The sequence below is a fragment of the Pinus tabuliformis genome, chromosome 9, assembly GCF_031772625.1.
Source record: "Pinus tabuliformis cultivar Carrire ecotype Pingquan chromosome 9, CPIR1, whole genome shotgun sequence".
NCBI lineage: Eukaryota > Viridiplantae > Streptophyta > Pinopsida > Pinales > Pinaceae > Pinus > Pinus tabuliformis.
In genome coordinates, this window is record NC_142307.1 from 1,906,899,775 (window position 1) to 1,906,920,186 (window position 20,412).

The 20,412-nt window shown below is 38.3% G+C and overlaps 1 pseudogene; it reads right to left on the reverse strand.

Moving 5' to 3' along the window:
* Positions 1–1,828: 1,828 nt before the first annotated feature.
* On the reverse strand, positions 1,829–2,367 carry LOC149156561 (endonuclease 2 pseudogene; annotated as a pseudogene).
* Between the last annotated feature and the right edge of the window lie 18,045 nt (positions 2,368–20,412).

Here is a 20,412-nt window from a genome sequence, read left to right on the forward strand (position 1 = left end):
TTCATATTCATGCTGATGCCTCACACAAAGCCATTGGAGCAGCCCTAGGTCAGATAGATGAAAAACTGCCTTATGCTATCTATTTTAGTAGTAAGAATTTATCAAAGGCTGAACTAAATCACACAGTGACCGAAAAGGAACTCTTGGCTGTTGTACACTCATTGAACAAATTCAGGCATTATATTATAGGCTATGAAACATTTTTGCATATTGACCATGCCACAATCAAATATTTAATGAACAAACCAGATGTGAATGCTTGAATTATAAGATGGTTACTTTTATTACAGCAGTTTGATCTAACAATTGTTGATAAGTGTGGTAAGGAAAATGTTGTTGCAAACTTTTTGTCTAGATTAAATTTACCTGTAGGTGAAGAAGGAATGGTTGATGACCAGTTACCGGATGAGAACTTATTTTCTATTTCAGTTCTCTCTCCATGGTTTGTTGATATAGCAAACTATTTGGTATCATCACAGTTGCCACCAAACTTGTCCTCCAAAGAAAAGAGAAATATAGTAAGGAAGACCACCCCCTTCACTTGGATTGGGGGCAATCTCTTCAAACTTGGCCTAGATCAAATCTTGAAAAGGTTTTTCAGGGAGGAGGAAGTCTTTGACATCCTCCTGGCCTGTCATGATGGGCCTTGTGGAGGTCACTTTACAGCAAACAGGATAGCATTTAAAGTGTTACAAGTAGGCTACTATTGGCCCACTCTTCATCAGGATGTGAGAAAATATACTAGTCAGTGTGATCGGTGCCAAAGGATGGGAAGGCCTACTCTAAGAGATGAAATGCCTCTACAACCTCAAGTGACTTTCAAGCCATTTGACAAGTGGGGCATGGACTTCATTGGGCCTATTGACCCTCCTTCCAAGAAAAGAAAATATATTATTGTGTGCACTGATTATTTGACTAAGTGGACTGAAACCAAGGCAATTAAGGTAGCAACAGAGGATAAGGTGGCTGAATTCCTAAGGGAGAATGTATTCTACAAATTTGGGCACCCTAGAGAGCTGGTCATAGACCAACGCAACCAGTTTACCTCCAACATGATTGAAGACCTGGTCATCCATCACAAGATAAAGCATATAACCTTCAGTCCCTATCATCCACAAGCTAATGGGCAAGTGGAGGGGACCAATAGAGCACTGGAGGGCATCTTGACCAAAGTAGTAAGGAGCAACAAGAAGGATTGGGCAAATAGACTAGTTGAGGCCACTTGTTAGATGATCCAAAAATAAAATACTATCATAGGTTATAAAGTTAGAATAAAATAATTATTAATTTAATATTTTAAATTAATAATTATTAATCTATAATATTTAATCATTAAACGTAGACATTTAGAATTAGAATATTGTTGTAAAAAGATATGAGTCTACAAATGTGTCGTATCTTAGGCTCTAATTTAGGAGAATTGTTAGTAAGTTTTTTAAATTGCTTTTATTGTAAATGGACACTTTTTATTTTATAAGTGATCCATAATTAGAGGTAGTTAGGACATTGAGCTTATAAATAGCTCATTGCAAGAGTGTTTTGTTGTTCGGGTGTAAACTCTTACAAAATTCCAAATGTAATTTATTTTCTTATTAATAAAATTATGTGTCTGAATACACTTCTTCCATTATTGTGGTATCAGAGCTCTAGTAATGTTGCAACTGATGTGAGGAGGATATTCCAGCTCAATAAAGTCTTGGAAAACTCCATTCAATTGAATAGAAAATGATTGTTCATTGCGGGGTAGGCCAAATTATTTCTCTTCTTGGCACACATTGACATCGAAGGATAACAGAGATTTGCTCTAAAGGAGGAATTTCGACCTTCCTCAAATCACTCCATCCCATATCGAATGAAAATTGCTCGCTCGATTATACCAGTGTAATTCAATTGTATTTCCACATGCATAGGCTGATGGACATCTCCCATGAAATGAGATAGGAACAGTAAGGCTTCTGTTAAATTATAAATTTTACTCTTGTTTCCAAGCTGTGAAGTGTAATTTTGTATGGCACCATCAAGACATTTTCCTTTCTCTCCTTCGGCATCATAGCAATCCCTAGAATATTGATGTTTACACTTTTTATCTGGTGTGTCAATGTAATGTAGTGGACTTGCCCACCAATATCTGAACCGCACTTGATCATCTCATGAGCAAAGAGAATCCAGATCATCAGGGAGCAGGTCTTTCACTGTCATTGATGCTGTGTCACTAAGACGTGACTCAGTGATCTTACAAATCACATGATGCCCGTCTATTCCCCAAGACTCCATAGCAGGGAGCATGCCCAAATTAATCACCACGCTGACAAGAAACATAGAGCTACCTCTTTGTGCAGCAATGTTTTGATATCTTTGTGCAACCATTGCTAATTGATTTACCTGGGGTGCTACCAAACCTGCGAGGGAGATCGAATAAAAAATCCAACGTGGATTTCTCAAATTTGTTTGCTGAAATCTGATGTTAGCATGTTGATATCTCAAGGAGATTGAATCCAACGCAGATTTCTTGAAGCCATCTGCTGAAATCTATTGTTACTCACTGAGACCTTGGGGAGATCGAAAAAAATCCAACTTGGATTTCTCGAAGCCAATGTTTCCATATCCAACCAACGAAGCCAAGTAGGTTGTGAAAGATCAATGCAACACTGGGGCTATGAGCTAGTGTGTCATACAAAATTGCCAGAACATTCAGTTTGCAGCCAACGTGAGGAAAATTTCCGGCCACTGTGGGTAGTAAGTTTCTGTAAGCAACTTCAAATTTTTATTGGAGTTAAAAAAAGAAAAGGGGTAAATATAATGGAGAAATAAGGTTTAATTTTTTATTTTTGTGGAAGTAATGTTATAGACATTTTTGGGCCCTGCAACCCCAATCATATATGTCCATAAACCAAGGGCTTATGAGTCCCTAAAAGTGTTGTTTCATTCCCTAAAGGAACAAGGTCAGCTGATTACATCATCTCCCAGAAGTTCTCCATATGAAACTGCTCAGAACTGGTCAAAACTGGACCATACAGGTTGCTCAGTGTTAAGGGTGCGATGCATCTCATCTGCCCAGTGTAAAAGGTGCTATGCATACTGTAAATCCATTTTGTAGGGTGCGATGGGCGAGAATGGACAAATGGCAGAGACAGTTTGCCAGGTGGATGATCATGGAATCTTCCAGAAACTTCTCCTGTGACACTTGCCTCTCTGAATTCGCCCAAGGATGAGTAAGAGATCATCAATCTCCAAGTGGAATCAAGAACTATCAGAGAGAAGACACTAATAAAAATCGCAAAAGCTGAGTCACCTCCCTACAATCATCTATATATGGATCCCTCATCCTAGAGATTCAGAGGCTGGAATTTGGTATCTTTTAAGGAAGTGTTGTTGGTTTCCTGGTGGAATATCATAGTGTTGGGTGATCTAAGCTTTTCATGAGGTGAAGAAGGGCTTTCATTTTGGGAAGATGATGCTGGGTCAGATCAATGGGTTGTAATCCTCTCTTCTAATCTTTATATCAATAAAGCTATTCAAGTTTTCATCCACATTCTTGTATGTCTGACAATATATGCATTTGTGTGGTCAATATATATATGGTCTTATATTGTTTATGATTGTAGATCTCTGCACTTTGAAGGTATTATGTTGCTTTGACTTTACAGGTACTCTTTGAAGCAGAGTGATCAAGGGAGAAGCGGTAAAGACCTGTTGGTGAGGAGAAGGAACAAGAAAAGAACCAAGTGCAAGATTGAGGTTTGTATTCTTCGATCCTCTCCTATCTACTTCTCATAAAGGAAAATGTAAGTAACTTTAATCTGTTTGTTTCTAAGATAGCTACCCGTCTTAGTGGGACTAGCAGCTTTGCATAGACACTAGATTTCCCGATAACAAAATGGCGACTCCACTGGGGAATGAATAGCTTGTTTGCTTGTTTATACTTGTTTGCTTTATAAACTTACAGACGGAGCCTGAAGTTAAGCCAGCTAGCCTTCGAACTACATTTGCTATGCAAGTGCAAAGTAGATCAATGCTGCTTCAGTCTATCTCCGGGTTTTGTTTATAATCTGAACAATTGATTTGAAAGCATCCTAATTTCCCTAGTGGTGGCTCTAGTAACCTCATTAGATCAACCCCTATGATTTCTATTTAGTGACTCTCATTAGGTTGGCATAAATCCCTAAACTAAGCTGCAAACTGTGACCAAGAACCAAGTTGAAGTCTCGTCCCTGGACCATCACACTTTCTCCTCTTGCGAATCTGGATGCATCACACCTCCTGTATGCAGTAGGTGCACTGCATCGCACTTTCCCTGTGTTGCAGGTGCGCTGATCAGATAAGACCTCTTCTGCTTCCATATTTTGGTTTCTGTGTTCACTCTCTTTAGCTTTATTCAGGAGTTTTGATGTCTGTGATCAGTATACCACTGTGGAAACTCCCTTCCTTTACATGATTCCACCTCCATAGTACAAAGAATTGTGAATGTTTTTATGTATTGTGCACCATTTACAGTTCTCTTTTACAAAAAGTAGCGTAATCAAACTGTCGTCTTTTGATTTGGAAGTGTCGCAAGTGTCGTTTTCAGTCAAAGAAAAGAATTCTATTGTTCTTGATGGTCGATTATACAGTTACTATTGTATTTGATTTGAATTAGTAGTTTTTCAAGTATCGAAAGAAGTTTTCAATTCAAAGTCGCAAAGTGTCGTCATTATCTTCCTTTCGTTTTTGAAGAGAAACTTGTTAGTACTGTCGCTTTGAAAAGATAATTCAGATTTGTACTCAGCATTCTTCTTGTCATTCACACATTACGGAGGCTGAAAACAAATACATGCATGTGCATTTGCATTTAGACTGCTTGTTGGTTTGATTTAGGACAATGCATCTAGTGTGTGCTCTCTGCTCTATGTTGAAAGAATATCATCTCTCTTTCTTTAGTAGCTAGGATTTTCATTGCAAAAGAAGATTAAACGATTGTTTATCATCTTAGATTGCATTTTAGGAATTGTATATCTACATCACACGGTGAACCTGAAAGGAAAATTTCTTAAGAAAGATCAACTGTAAAATAAATTCAATGAACATAAAAACGCTTTGGAACCTAATGCACAACATTTATAAGTCTAAGCTAGAGAGGTATTTCAGCGTCGTAAAGCCTGGTAACTATCGCTTTCATTGTTGGTTGGGTGATTCCTCCTCTTTGAGACAACAAGTTCCAGTATGTACTTGTGCTCCCACATACCGTTGAGTGTATATTTGGAGACCACAATAGGCTATATCCTTTATCCATAGGAAGCCGTGTCTGTTTCCCTATCGATCGCAATGAACTGAACACAACATTTGGGAAGATTGACTGCTATACCGTAAAATGTATTCTGTAGTTTTGCAATTGGTTTGGTAATCCCTCTATCTAGATTTCCAGAGTAGTCTCTTTCGTTCCTTTTCAGACTCCTTAAAGGAAAAGGTCCATCTAAGCACTTGTCACTTCAGGCTCATTAAAAATCAAAGGTGACTAAAGTCATCTTTTGTTTTTTCTCGACTCTTAAAAATTTAAAAAACAGGTTGTGTCAAAGCGTCTAAAATTTATTTTAATCGGAACAATATCACTATTCCCACGTGGGTCTTAGGTTAAGGAAAATGGAGTCCACCAACTAAGGATTTCCCCTTGGAGTAAATCCTAGTCCTTTCTCCTCTTGGAGAGATGTTGGGGCACCTCATATGGCCACATTGTCACTTCCAGGATTGATGATTGGCTTGCTAATATGGCTCTTCTCGACCTCCATTGTTCAGAACACCGTAATTCCTGAACAATCAAGTCAACAACTAGATGATACTAAAGTTACCCCCCAACCTTCTACTTCGTCCGATTATCCCTCTCCTCCTTCCTCTTTTCTTGATGAAGCTGGTAAAGCCAAAAATCAAGTAATTAAGAAGGAGAAAAAGGGGAAGGAGAAGAAAGAAAAGAAGAAGAAGGAGCCCAAGGGAAAAAGGGGTAACCGTGCATCGTCTAGCGAAAATCCACACACTACACCATCCAAGCCTAAATGTCCATGTGTCATTTGCAAAGGAGACCACTATCATCGAGATTGTCCTTGTATCCCTCGGATCTTAAGGGACTGGTCTCCTGTTTGCATATTCTGGTGTCATCAACCTCTGAAAATCATGTTGAAAGTACACTGTCAACTAGTGAAAGCGAAGTATTCGGACAAAAAAGGAAATGTAAATTTCCTTGTAAACTGTGTGAGGGCGATCATGTCGTCCACTGTTGTCCCTTCCTAGACGAAGCTAAAAGAGTCTTGGATAACTGTATTGCTCCACCGCTACGGCTTCCTCTTGGATACAAGAAACTCTTGCTGAGTCCATCACTAGTTGAAAATCTAACCGACATGCCATTGTGGTCAGTCGAAGCATCTATCATTGAAGATAAACCCTTTGAATCCACACCAGACGAAAGTCAAAAGGTCGAGGTGGCAGTTGACCTGGTCTTGACTTCGGAAGGTCCATCTTCAGATGATACAGTCACCGAAGAGAATGAGAACGACATCGTTAAAATTATTTTCGTAAACACAGACTCCGATGAACATGGGGGCAATCTACCCGTTCCTTTACCACAAGAAGGAAGTTCGTCAGAATCATATCCGGTCGTCTATTCGGTCCCACCTCCAAGCAACCTAGTGGTTTCCTTCGATTGGAATCTACTAGGCAGACCCTGTCTATCGTCTAATGTACCATTCCAAATCATTGTACAGGCTTACAGAATGGTCATGGTCGATACTGTCATATATGAAGGGGCTTCTGTGAGTATCCTTTCCTTGACTGCTTGGAAAGCGCTTGGCTTGCCATCGCTTATGCCTGAGATGAGAAATCTGACAGGCTTCAAAAAAGGAACCAGTCAACCGTTAGGGATCCTTCCAAATGTGCCTATAACTTTGAGAAGGAAAACCATGTATATGAACATAATGGTAGTCCAAGGGCCTTTATATTATAATCTACTCCTTGGGCATGACTATATTTATTGCATGGGAGCCATTGTCTCCTCACTCTTTCGAGTAATGTGTTTTCCGCATGAAGGCAGAGTGGTCCAGCTCATAGACCAACTTTTGTTCCCCGGATCACACATAGAAAATAGTCAAATACCATCCCTAAATGGTCTTTTCATGCAAGGAATGTCTCATCAATCTCCAGTCCATCCACCTGAAGAACATGAGTAATTCGAGAGGTCGAGACTGAAACCCAGGGGGCATGCACCCTAGTCTGCTTCGGTAGGAAAAGTCTGTGTATAGGGTAGGTTTTGGCGAAGGATATATGAATAGTCTGACACCCGTCCATATAGGAAAATGGGATTAGACTGGATAAGATACCTCCGTTAGAAGGTATGCCTTTCCTGATAGAATAAATGTTTTGTTTGCAAATTGAGGGGTAACCTGTAAAAGGTAGGCCTTTCCTGACAAAGCAAATGTTTTGTTTGCAAATTGAGGGGTAACCTCGAAACTCTACTTCACTATACCTGGGGGCATGCAAACCTTTTTGCGTGCAAGTGAAGAACGACCATTTATTTTCTTAGTTTGTAGGTTCTCAAACCCTTTAAACTCATAGGATTGGTTGTTCCTAGCTTACATAAAGGAAGGATACGGAGCAAAGCTTCGAAAGGTGCAAGCTCCATAAAAATGGAATCTATCGATGAGATGTCCTTATTATACGACTGGCACGAGTAGTTTTTATGTGAAGTTCAAGCTCGTTAAAAATTAAACCTAAGAAATGAGAAAATGTTTCCCCAGAGTTTAAGCTCATTAAAAAATGAACCAATTTCCTATAAATAACCATTGTGAATGCATTATCATCAGCTCCTGAGCCTTGGTCATGTTCTCATCATCACCTCCACTCTGTTTTAGCTGATCATTCACCTCCATTTGATTGTTTACCCCATTTTGAGGAACAACTGCGAGAGTGATCCTGTTAGCCATCCTTGTGACACTGCCATGATTGGAAAATTCCAAACCTTACCTGGAATCAGCTGCTACCTGAAATTAACACTCGTTCCTCAAAAAACGAGTCTCCTTTAATATATTTTCACCTAACTCGTAAAATATGAAAATATTGCCGAGCAGTTGGCCTCTCCAGCTCGTTAAAGCTACCGAGAGTGCTATCCCTCCTCTAGATTTTAATCTTTTTGGACCTGAGGGATTATTACACAAAAAGATCGAGCGCTTGTCTTGTTAAGCTTGTTAAAACTATCGAAAATTCATCCCTTTCGAATTATTTTATACTTTTTCAGACTTAAGGGATTATATAATGAAAAAGGATTATTGGAGTTTCCTTTACATCCCTTTTCAGACTCTCTAAAATTAAAAAAGGATCGAGTTATCTTTGTCGTTAAACTCGTTAAAACCAATAGCGACAAACTTGTCCATACAGACAAGAACGAGTTTCACTGTCGCTAGGCTCGTTAAAACATAGCGACGGGTTTTCCCGAAGGGAAAATTATAGAAAAAGCATATTTTATCCTCCTCAAGCTTGATAAAAATAAAGAGGTACTGTTCAGTAACGACCGGGGAAAAATTGGGAAGAAAACTTGAAGAAACTTTATTGGTAGCAAGTCGCTCTTGAACATGACACTTTCACTCCATGTCTGAGTCAGGTTGGGTTATTCTGTTCACCGGTCATATTACCATTGGTCCACCGTACCATCCATCTTTGGGGTTAAGGCTACCAATCCATTTCAAGTTTCGTCAGTATGTTCAATAGAAGTCGATCAGAGAATTCACCAACCCATCTAGTGTCTCATCCGCTGCAATACCTTTACACTTCATTCTTTCATGACCACCACCCTGAACCCTGTATCATCAAGTCGTTTTCACCTCCAAAAGACATTTGCTCCGTTCCGTGTCATAGATGTGGAATTCATTAAGGCCCTCCTACGATGGGTCACTTCTTGTCGACATCAGCTCATTATCCAAGAAGTCGACCTAGGAACAACCCTTTCAGTACTTTGAAGCTTGCATGCCTCAATGGCAAGTTTCTCACTTTCGGCGACAGGTTTACATCAATGGCCTTCGACCAAGAGATTTTGCATGGTGTTCGACACCAAGTCCATTTTCACACCACGTGAATTGTACTGTTGTACCTTGAGGGTCATCATCATTATCGGTGATTCCTCTCGCGCCTGTTAACAACTTACATCATTGGCTGGTAATCAGGCGATGTCTTTCCATGTTCGATTCCAAAACATTTTCACATGGATCGACTTGTACTTCGGGTGAAGATTGGACGAGTTTGAAGACCCTGGATCTAGCTTCATCCATCCAGGCTACGATATATTCGGGAAAATAAAGACATCAAATGTACATCATTGCTGCACAGATGATCATCTGAATCAAAGGATGATGGCTCTATCAGAATCATTAGTCTGCCACACAGACGGTCGTCTATCCTATGTACATGAAAATGGATTTATAAAGCTGAGCATGGGAATGCCCATCTCAGCTAGATTATGAAAATATTATGAAGATAATGTATTGTATTGTATCTTATTATAGGTCGCCTTCTGGTTCGAAAAACCTCAGATCCTCACGATAAAGCATTTCACCCGACATCAAAAGATTAACGACCTCATGCTTTAGGGGGCAACTGTTATAGACATTTTTGCAACCCAAATCATATATGTCCATAAACCAAGGGCTTCCGAGTCCCTAAAAGTGTTGTTTCATGCCCTAAAGGAACAAGGTTAGCTGATTACATCATCTCCCAGAAGTTCTCCACAGGAAACTTCTCAGAACTGGTCAAAACTGGACCATACAGGTTGCTCAGTGCTAAGGGTGTGATTCATCTCACCTGCCCAATGTAAAAGGTGCAATGCATACTAGAAATCCCTTCTGTAGGGTGCAATGGGTGAGAATGGACAAATGGCAGAGACAGTTTGCCAGGTGGATGATCATGGAATCTTCCAGAAACTTCTCCTGTGACACTTGCCTCTCTGAATTCGCCCAGGGATGAGTAAGAGATTATCAATCTCCAAGTGGAATCAAGAACTATCAGAGAGAAGACACTAATCAAAATCCCAGAAGCTGACTCACCTCCCTGCAATCATCTATATATGGATCCCTCATCCCAGAGATCCAGAGGCTGGAATTTGGTATCTTGTAAGGAAGTGTTGTTGGTTTCCTGGTGGAATATCATAGTGTTGGGTGATCTAAGCTTTTCATGAGGTGAAGAAGGGCTTTCATGTTGGGAGGATGACGCTGGGTCAGATCAATGGGTTGTAATCCTCTCTTCTAATCTTTATATCAATAAAGCTATTCAAGTTTTCCTCCACATTCTTGTATGTCTGACAATATATGCATTTGTGTGGTCAATATATATCTGGTCCTATATTGTTTATGATTGTAGATCTCTGCACTTTGAAGGTATTATGCTGCTTTGACTTTACAGGTACTCTTTGAAGTGGAGTGGTCAAGGGAGAAGCGGTAAAGACCTGTTGGTGAGGAGAAGGAACAAGCAAAGAACCAAGCGCAAGATCGAGGTTGGTATTCTTTGATCCTCTCCTATCTACTTCTCATAAAGGAAAACGAAAGTAACTTTAATCTGTTTGTTTCTAAGATAGCTACCTGTCTTAGTGGGACTAGCAGCTCTGCATAGACACTAGATTTCCTGATAACAAGTAATAAGTGATTTTTAAATTGATTAAAGATTTGTAATATTTGTAATTTGGAGAGAAGGATTTTTCTATTGTTTGTAATTTGTAATTTGGAGAGATAAGGAATTTTCTATTATTTGTAAAATAATATTTTTGGAGAAATAAGGTGTGAGGAGTTATTTGTAAATGTTTGGAGTAGTAAAATTTTGTATTTTTTGTTTTTTTTTGGAGTAATAAGGTGATTCTATCTGTAATTTTTTATTTGGAGAGATACAAGTGATAATGTAACTCAAAGTATTTTTTTACTTTGAGGGGGGGTCAGAGTTTTTTTTTTGAAGGAAAATTTGCAAGAGATTGTAAATGAGTCAAATTTTGAAAGATTTCATTGTAAAATTCTTAAGAGAAATTGACTAGAGCCAAGTGCAAAGCTCAATCATTTTTTTCCCTCCAAAGACTATACAAGGGTCAAGGCCAAACCCCAATAGATCGTTTTTTTGTGGTGTGTTTCGTGTGACGTGTTGCTCATTTTTTTCCTGTGCTTGATTCTTTTTGGTGCAAAAGCTTCAAAACTACAATGTCGAAGTTAATCAATCTGTTCTCTGATTATGACAAGCTTGAAGGAGTAAAATCTTATAAAACATCGCAATGCCTCATCAAAAGAACTCTCATTTATAATGAGCTTTGGCATGATGTATTTGATGGTGATATTAAGCCATATAAACCCACAGATGCAGCTGCACTAGCAAAATGGGAAGTTAAGAATGCCAAAGAATTATCTCTCATTAAATATTCTGTTAATGATGAAATGTATGTCCATATAGCAAATGCTACAGATGCATGGTCTGCTTTGCGAATTTTTAAAGACTTCTTTGATACTCAACCTAAATCAAAGAAAGTTGATCTACAATTAAAATTGTTGCAACAAAAATTGATTGAAGGAGGTGATGTCCTTAAATACATCTCCAGACTTAAGAATATTACGCAGTAAATCATTAATGTTGGTTTTCAAGCAGTAGATGATAGTTTTATGGTCACAATTTTAATTGCTAGACTTCCTTCTTCCTACACACATTTTTTGGAAACTCAAAAATTAACTGGAAAGTTAGAGAAGCTAAAGTTTGATGAGCTCTGCGAAATGTTGACCCAACATGATAAAACCTTTGGGAAGAAAAAGAAATTTGGTGAAGATGTCTTTTTCACAGAGGCCAGCACTAGTAAATCATCAACTGACAGTTCTAGAAGTAGAGGCAGAGGGAATTTCAATTAGAATCAAGCAGTACATAATGTACAAAGTCATGGTCGAAGCCAAAGCAAAGGAAACAACTTTAACAGTGGCAACAGTTCAGGCAGGAGTAATTTTCAAGGAAGAGGAAACAGTTAAGGAAGAGCCTATTTTCAAGGAAGAGGAAATAATCAAGGTAGAAGACAACCTCAAAACAAAAGTCAAAGTAGAGGCAAAGGATAGTCTCCAGGAAGAGGAAGAGACTTAAGTCAAATTTTGTGTCAAAGATGTCACAAAGTTGGACATTATGCTAAAGATTGTTGAAATTCTATTGATAAAATACCCAAGTTTCATTAGCACTCAGCACAATTTGCAAATGATCAAGATGATGATGGTTTATAATATGTATTTACTTCTTCGTCGACATTACAACTTTCCTCCTATCTTAAAAGTGATTATGAAGATGCTTGGATCTTGGATTCAGGAGCAACTCAGCACATGACTTGTCGACGAGACTTCTTTTGGAATTTTCAAGATTGCCAACTTAATTCCATCTTTCTTGCAGATGATACAAAACATACTCCTTATGGAAAAGGTGTAGTTAAAGTTTCTCTCCCTGGCATTGGAGAAAAAATGATTTCAAATGTATGGTATGTACCAACCTTTAAGAAGAATTTGTTATCTTTAGTCACGATCCGACAAGCAAGACATCAGGTCATTATGGAAGATGGATTAGTTAAGATTAATTTAGTCAAACAGAGCTTGCAAACTGTGATGACAGGTTATGAATATGGAAAATTGTTAAGGATGAAAGGGACAGTTATTCCAAGTCATTATGAATTTGTAGGGGCAGTGACTACATGAATTTCACCTATAAGATTGTGGCATGTAAGATATGAACATTTAAATTTTGAAAGCATTTCTTAGTTGCAAAAACAAGGGATGGTTAAGGGACTTCCAACTTTCAAAAAGGAAAGTGCCAAAGGTGAAGCTTGCATTTATGGAAAACAAAGTCGAGAAATTTTTCCAACAAGTTCATGGCGTGCAAATAGGCTGCTGCAACTAGTTCACAGTGATGTTTGTGGACCACTACAAACTTCATTAGGTGGTTGCAAATGTTTCTTACTATTCATTGATGATTTCAATAGAATTACTTAGGTTTATTTCTTGAAAAAAAAATTAGAAGCATTTGAAAAGTTTAAAATTTTTCGCCAACTTGCTGAAAATGAAGTCAAATAAAAGATAGGCACTCTTAGGACAGATAATGGGGGAGAATTCACTTCAAATGAATTCAAAACTTATTGCAGAGATAATGGCATAAGAGGACATCTTACAAATGTTTACACTCCACAGCAAAATGGAGTAGTAGAAAGAACGAATCGCACCTTGTTAGGAATGGTGAGATCCATGTTAACTTTCAAAAAGTTAAGTCCAACATATTGGGCAGAAGCAATTCATACAGCTGTCTACTTAAGAAACAGTTCTCCAACTACTTCCTTAGACAGAATCACACCTTATGAAGCTTGGTTTGGTTTTGAACCTCGATTTAAACATCTTAGAGTTTTTGGATTAGTATGTTATGCCTTAGTTTCGAAAGAAAAAAGAAATAAGCTTGACTCAAGAAGTTTGAAATGCACAATTATTGGATATTCTGATGAGAAGAAAGGGTACCGTCTTTTGACCAATGAAAAATTCATTGTGAGCAAGGACGTAATTTTTTATCAAACAGAGAGTAAGAGTGCTAGATAAATAGAAAGTCTTCTTCAAAAGTTAGAAACTAAAGGCAGTCAAAGAAAAGGAAAGATGCAAAGTCAACTAAATTCACCAAATTGGTATCAACTTGATTTTCCTTCATCTGAAGATGATTCATCCAGTCCATCTACTTCAACAACACTATCTGGATCTTCTAGTACTTCATTCCTCCAAGCAGCAGCAGTTCTTCTAACAGTGATTCTCCACCTCCAGAATCTTCAATTGATCGATGAACATTAGTTTACTTTAATCCTCTTTAAAATGATGGTGACTTTTTAGAATCTCAAACAAGTGAGCATCAACTACCAAAATGGGTAGTTCAACTTTTGAAAGATGTAAGGCCTCATGAGTAGCATAAAATAAGAACAAGGAAGACACACAGAAGTGAAGGAAATTTTTCCTTGATAGCAAATGATTTTATTGAACCTTCCACATACAATGAAGCAGTAAAACATAAAGAATGGCAACAAGCTATGATTGAAGAATATCGAGCAGTAATTGATAACAACACATGGAAACTTGTTGATTGTCCTCAAAATCTTAAACCCATAAGATATAAATGGGTTTACGGAGTTAAGTACAATCAAAATGGAGAACTTGAAAAGTATAAAGCAAGACTTGTGGCTAAAGATTTTGCGCAGTAGGAAGGCATTGGTTATGAGGAAAATTTTGCTCCTACAGCTAAATGGAGCACCATTCAATTAACACTTGCATTGGCCACTCAAAAAGGATGGAAAGTTCATCAAATGGATGTAAAAAGTGCTTTTTTCAATGGGGATTTACAGGAAGAAGTATATATGACACAACCAATAGGTTTTGAAATTGAAGGGTAGGAACATAAAGTCTGCAAATTGATTAAGGCTTTATATGGGTTAAAACAAGCTCCCCAAGCTTGGTATGCAAAAATGGATGAACATCTTAGGAAAGTTGGTTTTGAACGAATTGAATCTAATGATACTTTGTATGTGTGACAAGAGGGTAAATATCTGGTGATTCTTGTTATGTATGTAGATGATTTGATCATTAATGGAAATGATGATGATCATATTGCACAGGTGAGAATGGAGTTACATGTAGGTTTTAAAATGACAGATTTGGGATTACTTCACTACTATCTTAGAGTTGAAGTCTTCCAACGTCCACATCATATTTTCATTTCTTAGAGGAAGTATACAGTAGAGGTTCTTCAACGATTTGGAATGCAGGATTGCAAGCCCGTTCTTACCCCCATGGAGCAAAACTTGAAACTTTCAAGATTTGAAGGGGGGGAATGGTGGACAACACTAGTTATAGATAGTTGATTGGCAGCTTGTTTTATTTTACAAACACTCGCCCTGATCTATCTTATGTAGTCAATATTCTTTCACGTTTTATGCATGAACCACGAGATAGCCACTGGAATGTAGCCAAAAGAGTTCTTCAATATATCCAAGGAACAAAAGATTTTGGTCTTCTTTACTAAAAGAATAAAAGCTTTGTACTTGGTGGATTTTCAGATGCCGACTTTGCTGGAAGTATTGATGATCGAGCATCAGCATCGGGTTATTTAATGAGCATGGGGATAGCAGCAGTGTCTTGGAGTTGTAATAAACAAGCTACAATGCCCACTTCTTCAGCAGAAGCAGAGTACATTCTAGCATGGGGAGCAGCATGTGAAATTGTTTGGCTGCACAAAATTTTGCAGGACTTAGGCATTTCTTAGGCAGAAGCTACGTCATTATTCATTGACAGCCAGTCAGCCATTAAGCTTGCCAAGAACCCAGTTTTTCATTCAAAGACAAAGAATGTGGACACCAAGTATCATCATATCTGATCTCTCATTGCTAAGGATGTCCTCAAGCCAATTTATTGTCCTTCAGAAGATCAGATCTCTGACATTTTCATGAAACCTCTTAGCAGAATAAAATTTACTAAGTTTAGGGATGAACTTGGTATTTGTTGTAATGTATCTTTGGATCATAGGGGGGAATGTTAGATGATCCAAAAATAAAATATTATCATAGGTTATAAAGTTAGAATAAAATAATTATTAATTTAATATTTTAAATTAATAATTATTAATCTAGAATATTTAATTATTAAATGTAGACATTTAGAATTAGAATATTGTTGTAAAAAGATATGACTCTACAAATGTGTCATATCTTAGGCTCTAAGTTGGTAGAATTGTTAGTAAGTTGTTTAAATTGCTTTTATTGTAAATGGACACCTGTTATTTTATAAGTGATCCATAATTAGAGGTAGTTAGGACATTGAGCTTATAAATAGCTCATTGCAAGAGTGTTTTTCTGTTCGGGTGTAAACTCTTGCAAAATTCCAGATGTAATTTATTTTCTTATTAATAAAATTACGTGTCTAAGGACACTTCTGCCATTACCACCTGGGCCTATAATACCACATGGAATACCACTACTGGATTCACACCCTATGAGCTGGTCTATGGGAAAAAGACTTTGTTGTCCATTGAATTTGAGTATAACACATTAAGGATGGCAGCCCAACTAGATCTGGATCTCAGCAGTGCACAAAAAGAGAGATTGTTCCAATTGAATGGTTTTGATGAATTCAGAATGCAGGCCCTTCTACATACAGAGGTAGTTCAACTTCAGAGGAAGATCTAGCATGATAAAAATATCAAGGAGAAGCAATTTCAGGGAAGGTGATTGGGTGTTACTATATGATTCTAGGTATAAAGACTTCAAGGGCAAGTTAATGACATGATGGCTAGTACCTTAGGTTGTGGAAAGATGCCATGATAATGGTTCAGTGAAAATCAGAACCATAGATGAAGAGGCCATTCCTTTGCTTGTTAATGGACACCGATTGAAGATTTACAAGAGATATTTGTCAAAACAAGAGTTAATTGATGATATCAATAAAACAGTGATGATAGTGGAGCAAGTTCTAGCTCACCCCTCATCAAATCACTAAGAAAAAAAAAAAGAATAAGGAGTCAGGTGAAAACCTCCATGAGGTGCCTGAGTCCCATCATTGGGTTGAAAACCTCTTGAGGCGGCTAAGCGGTGTCAAAAAAAAAAGAGAGAAAAAAGAGAATAAGAAATATCCCTAGGTGAAAACCTATCTTGAGGTGCCTAGGGAAAATACCTAGGATGAAAACCTCTCAGAGGTAGCCTAGTTGTTTTTCAAAAAAAAAAAAAAAAATCATGAAATTTCCATTTGCAGGTCAGCAAGAAGGACGGTCAAGGAGCAAAAGAGGATCACCAAGAGAAACCTGTCACTCACATATTTATTTTTCTACTCATTATCATTCATTCCTCCATCATTTATGTCATTCTTTCCACTCCATTGCTTCAGTTTACAAAGGGACTGTATTTTCTACAAGATCCCCTGTATTCCTACAGGATCCCTTGAAAACCTACAGGATGATCCTGTAGGATTTACAGTGACCCAGAAATCCTACAGGAAGTAGTCCTAAGGAAAATGAATGAATTTCTAGGCCAATGAAATTCACCCTCTTCATCATTCAATCACCATAACTTGTCCACCATCATCACCCCTGCACTCACCATTAAAAAAAGAAAATAGTTTCAAGAGTTTTTTTTCTTGTCTTCGAAAAAAGGGAAACAGCGAGGAATAAAGAGCATCACCTGAGGATTCCTTGCTCTCCACACTCCTATTCCTTCTTTCCATCCATGTCACCATCCTCACAACCCCAACAAGAAGAATGATTAAAGAGTTTTGAGGGAGAAGCAGCTACAAGACATCCTGTAGGAAATCCTGTAGCAGCCTATCCCACAGAATACCAATCATACCAACAACAAGCCTTCATCATCATGATCCAGGAGCTCCAAAGAAGTAGTATCATATCTTCAACCATAGGTACCTACACAATCAAAGAAGCCACTAGCAGACAGTAAGAGGAGGAAGAAGAATAGCATGCAGCAAATACACACAGAAGCACCTATGGTCTTCGAAAACTACAACATAGCATTGGAACCACATTTAAGTATCTCACTCACTCTCTCATATAAATCATGTAGTTAAAAAAATGTAAGGGTTACGAGATAGTTGGTTTACAAGTGAAAAGGTGGCCAGTTAACTTGGCCACCTTCGTTTAGTCAACACATACACAACAGGGTGTCCTCTCACACGTGGCTGCAGTAAAATCAAAGACAGAGAAGGAGTAGGAAAAAAGCGGTTAAAACTATGGATGCATAAGGTGGGAGATAATTATGAGGAGTGGGGAATGATGAGATGGTAGTGGGGACCAACGGTCAAAAAATGGAAACGTACCTTTGCTGCCAGCACACCACCTCACCCCGAATCACCATAAGAGGAAATAAAACATCGTTCCCATGCATTCATGCATTTCAAATCCTCGAAACTCACTCTCTTAGGTCACTCTCATACCCAAGAAACCCACCGGAAGCAAAACTCCATTGTTTTACTGCACAAGAATTCCTACAGGATTGCACAAGAATTTCTACAGGATCATGCACAAAAAATTCCTACAGGATACACATAGATTGTCTACAGGATTGGCAGAGAAGACTTCAGAAGGGATAACATGAGAGTTGTTCACTACAAACAATCTAAAGAGGTAGGCTCTATAATTACATGCCTCTTTATAAGTAATTGAACTAGAAATCCTCTAAATTTGAGTGAATTTAGCAACTGTGTAAGGGAATTACATACAAAGTCATCTTTATTTTGGTTCTGAATTTGAAATTGTCTCAACCCTCTCATATCCTCAAACTTCACCAACAATATGACAGGATGGTTTAATACGAGGGAGCCCACCAACACTGTGAGAATCCAACAACACCCCCAAGTGCTTGAGGTCTTCACAAGACATAATTGGATGGGGTTTCTTGAAAAATTCAGAGCGTATGATGATGAGGTGGCTCAAGAATTTTCTCTCTCCCACTCCACTCACTAGACTCCATGCCACTATTGTAATAAGGGGCCTCTCTATAGAACTCACCCCTAAGCTCATCATCAGAGTCACCGCACTACCCCTAGGAATACCATGGAGGAAAAAAGACAAAGCAGATAGCCAAGTTTCCAAAAGGAATTTTTTTTTAGAAGGTGAGGAACCCACTGAGGACAAAAATGGAGTAAGGATGGAAATTCTGCCATATCCATGGAATGAGGTAAGCTACCAACTAATAAAATACATTTCATGTGAGGGTAGGTATAGTGTGGTCTATGGCTATCATTTTAGGATCCTTGAAGAATTGAGATTTGGAGCAGAAACACCCCCTCACCAAAGGCTCAACATACTATACTTCCTGCTTCAATCACTCATAGACTCAAGCATCAAAGTGAAGGAGGGAAATTCCCAATAGTTAGCTCACCATGGGTTAATTAGGATCCTTATAGAAGATGCCCTCCATAACTACAGAACTCCTATAACATGGTTAGTTTTCAGAGACATGCTAGCATAGGATGACATCAAAGCTCTCACATATGATGTTAGCCCTATTGTCAGTGAAGAGGAAGTAAAGCAGGAAGAGGAAGATACATAAGGAGATGAGGATGAGATGGATGAAGAAGGAGATGACACAGAAGAAAATGATGAAGATGAAGAAGAAGAGGGAGAAGAGAAGGAGGATGATGAAGAAACAGAGGAGGATGTTAAGGAGGAAACTGATAGAGATGATGAAGATATACAAGAAGAAGAAGATAGGAAGGACATAGAGGAAGAAGGCAATGGAAAAGAGGGGACAAAAAACAAGGAGGAGTCACCTAGGGTGTCTCCAGAAGCCACTGAGCGAGTGACAGAAACTTCATTCACTGCTCTTAGCACCCCAATCAAGAAAAAAGGAAAAAGATAGAGGTAGACCCCATTATATTTCAGGACAAGAAAATGCACAAGAATAAAACAAGGGAAACCCCAAGCAGCAACCAAAATTCCTATTGTGATTGAAGACTCCCCTATAAAAAAGGATAAAATGCCTTGCCCTAAGTCCCCTATTACCTATGTGAGAAGGCCTACTACTAGATCAACTTCCTCCAAGGGAAAGGAAATCCTACAGGATACACAGTAAAATCTACAGGAAGCAAAAACAGTGCTACGAGATACTCTGCTAAACCTACAAGGGGCACAAAAATTGGAAAGGAAGGTAGGGGAGTAGCAAGAAACTAAAGAAGAGGACCTAGAGATAAAATAACCCAGCGCCCAACCTAACCTGGAATCCTATTATTGATTTATCGAAGGAGGCAAGGTCATACCTTAAAAATTTTCCATCCCACTGTTCTTCAAGCTTGAGAAGGAGAGGGCTAGAACTCACTAATGGATGCATATGACCAAATCAAAGGGGGTGGAAGACATTGGGCACATGTTGGGTCCCTATAATACTAGTGATTACCCCATTACTATTGTAGTTGTATCCCTTATTAATATTGTTGTGCCCCTATTGTCCCCATATTGTTATTACTGTGCCCCATAGAATCCCTCTATTGTTATTTTTTGGCTTTATATTATTATTGTTAGGTCGGCTGGGTTATATTGTGACTCCTTAGACTCCTATATATAGAAAGGAGGTTATGTCATTTGAATCATCCAAGAATTGCTCATTTATGTAATGTAAAGGAGGCTGGCCCCTCGAAGAGGTTGAATTCTAAGGCGTGGATCTCTCTTTTCTATCTTTTTGTGAGTTGGTTTCATAACATTTGGTATCAGAGCTTTGGATTCTAGGGTTTCACTGCTCCAAATAGGTCATCGTGGAATTTTCGCTATAACTTTTTTTCTGCGATGTTTTAGAAGCTAAAAACAAAACCCATTTGAGAAGAAATTGCGCTAAATCTCGGGTCCAAATTTCATGGATTTGCGCACTATATTTGCGGAGATATGATCTGAGGA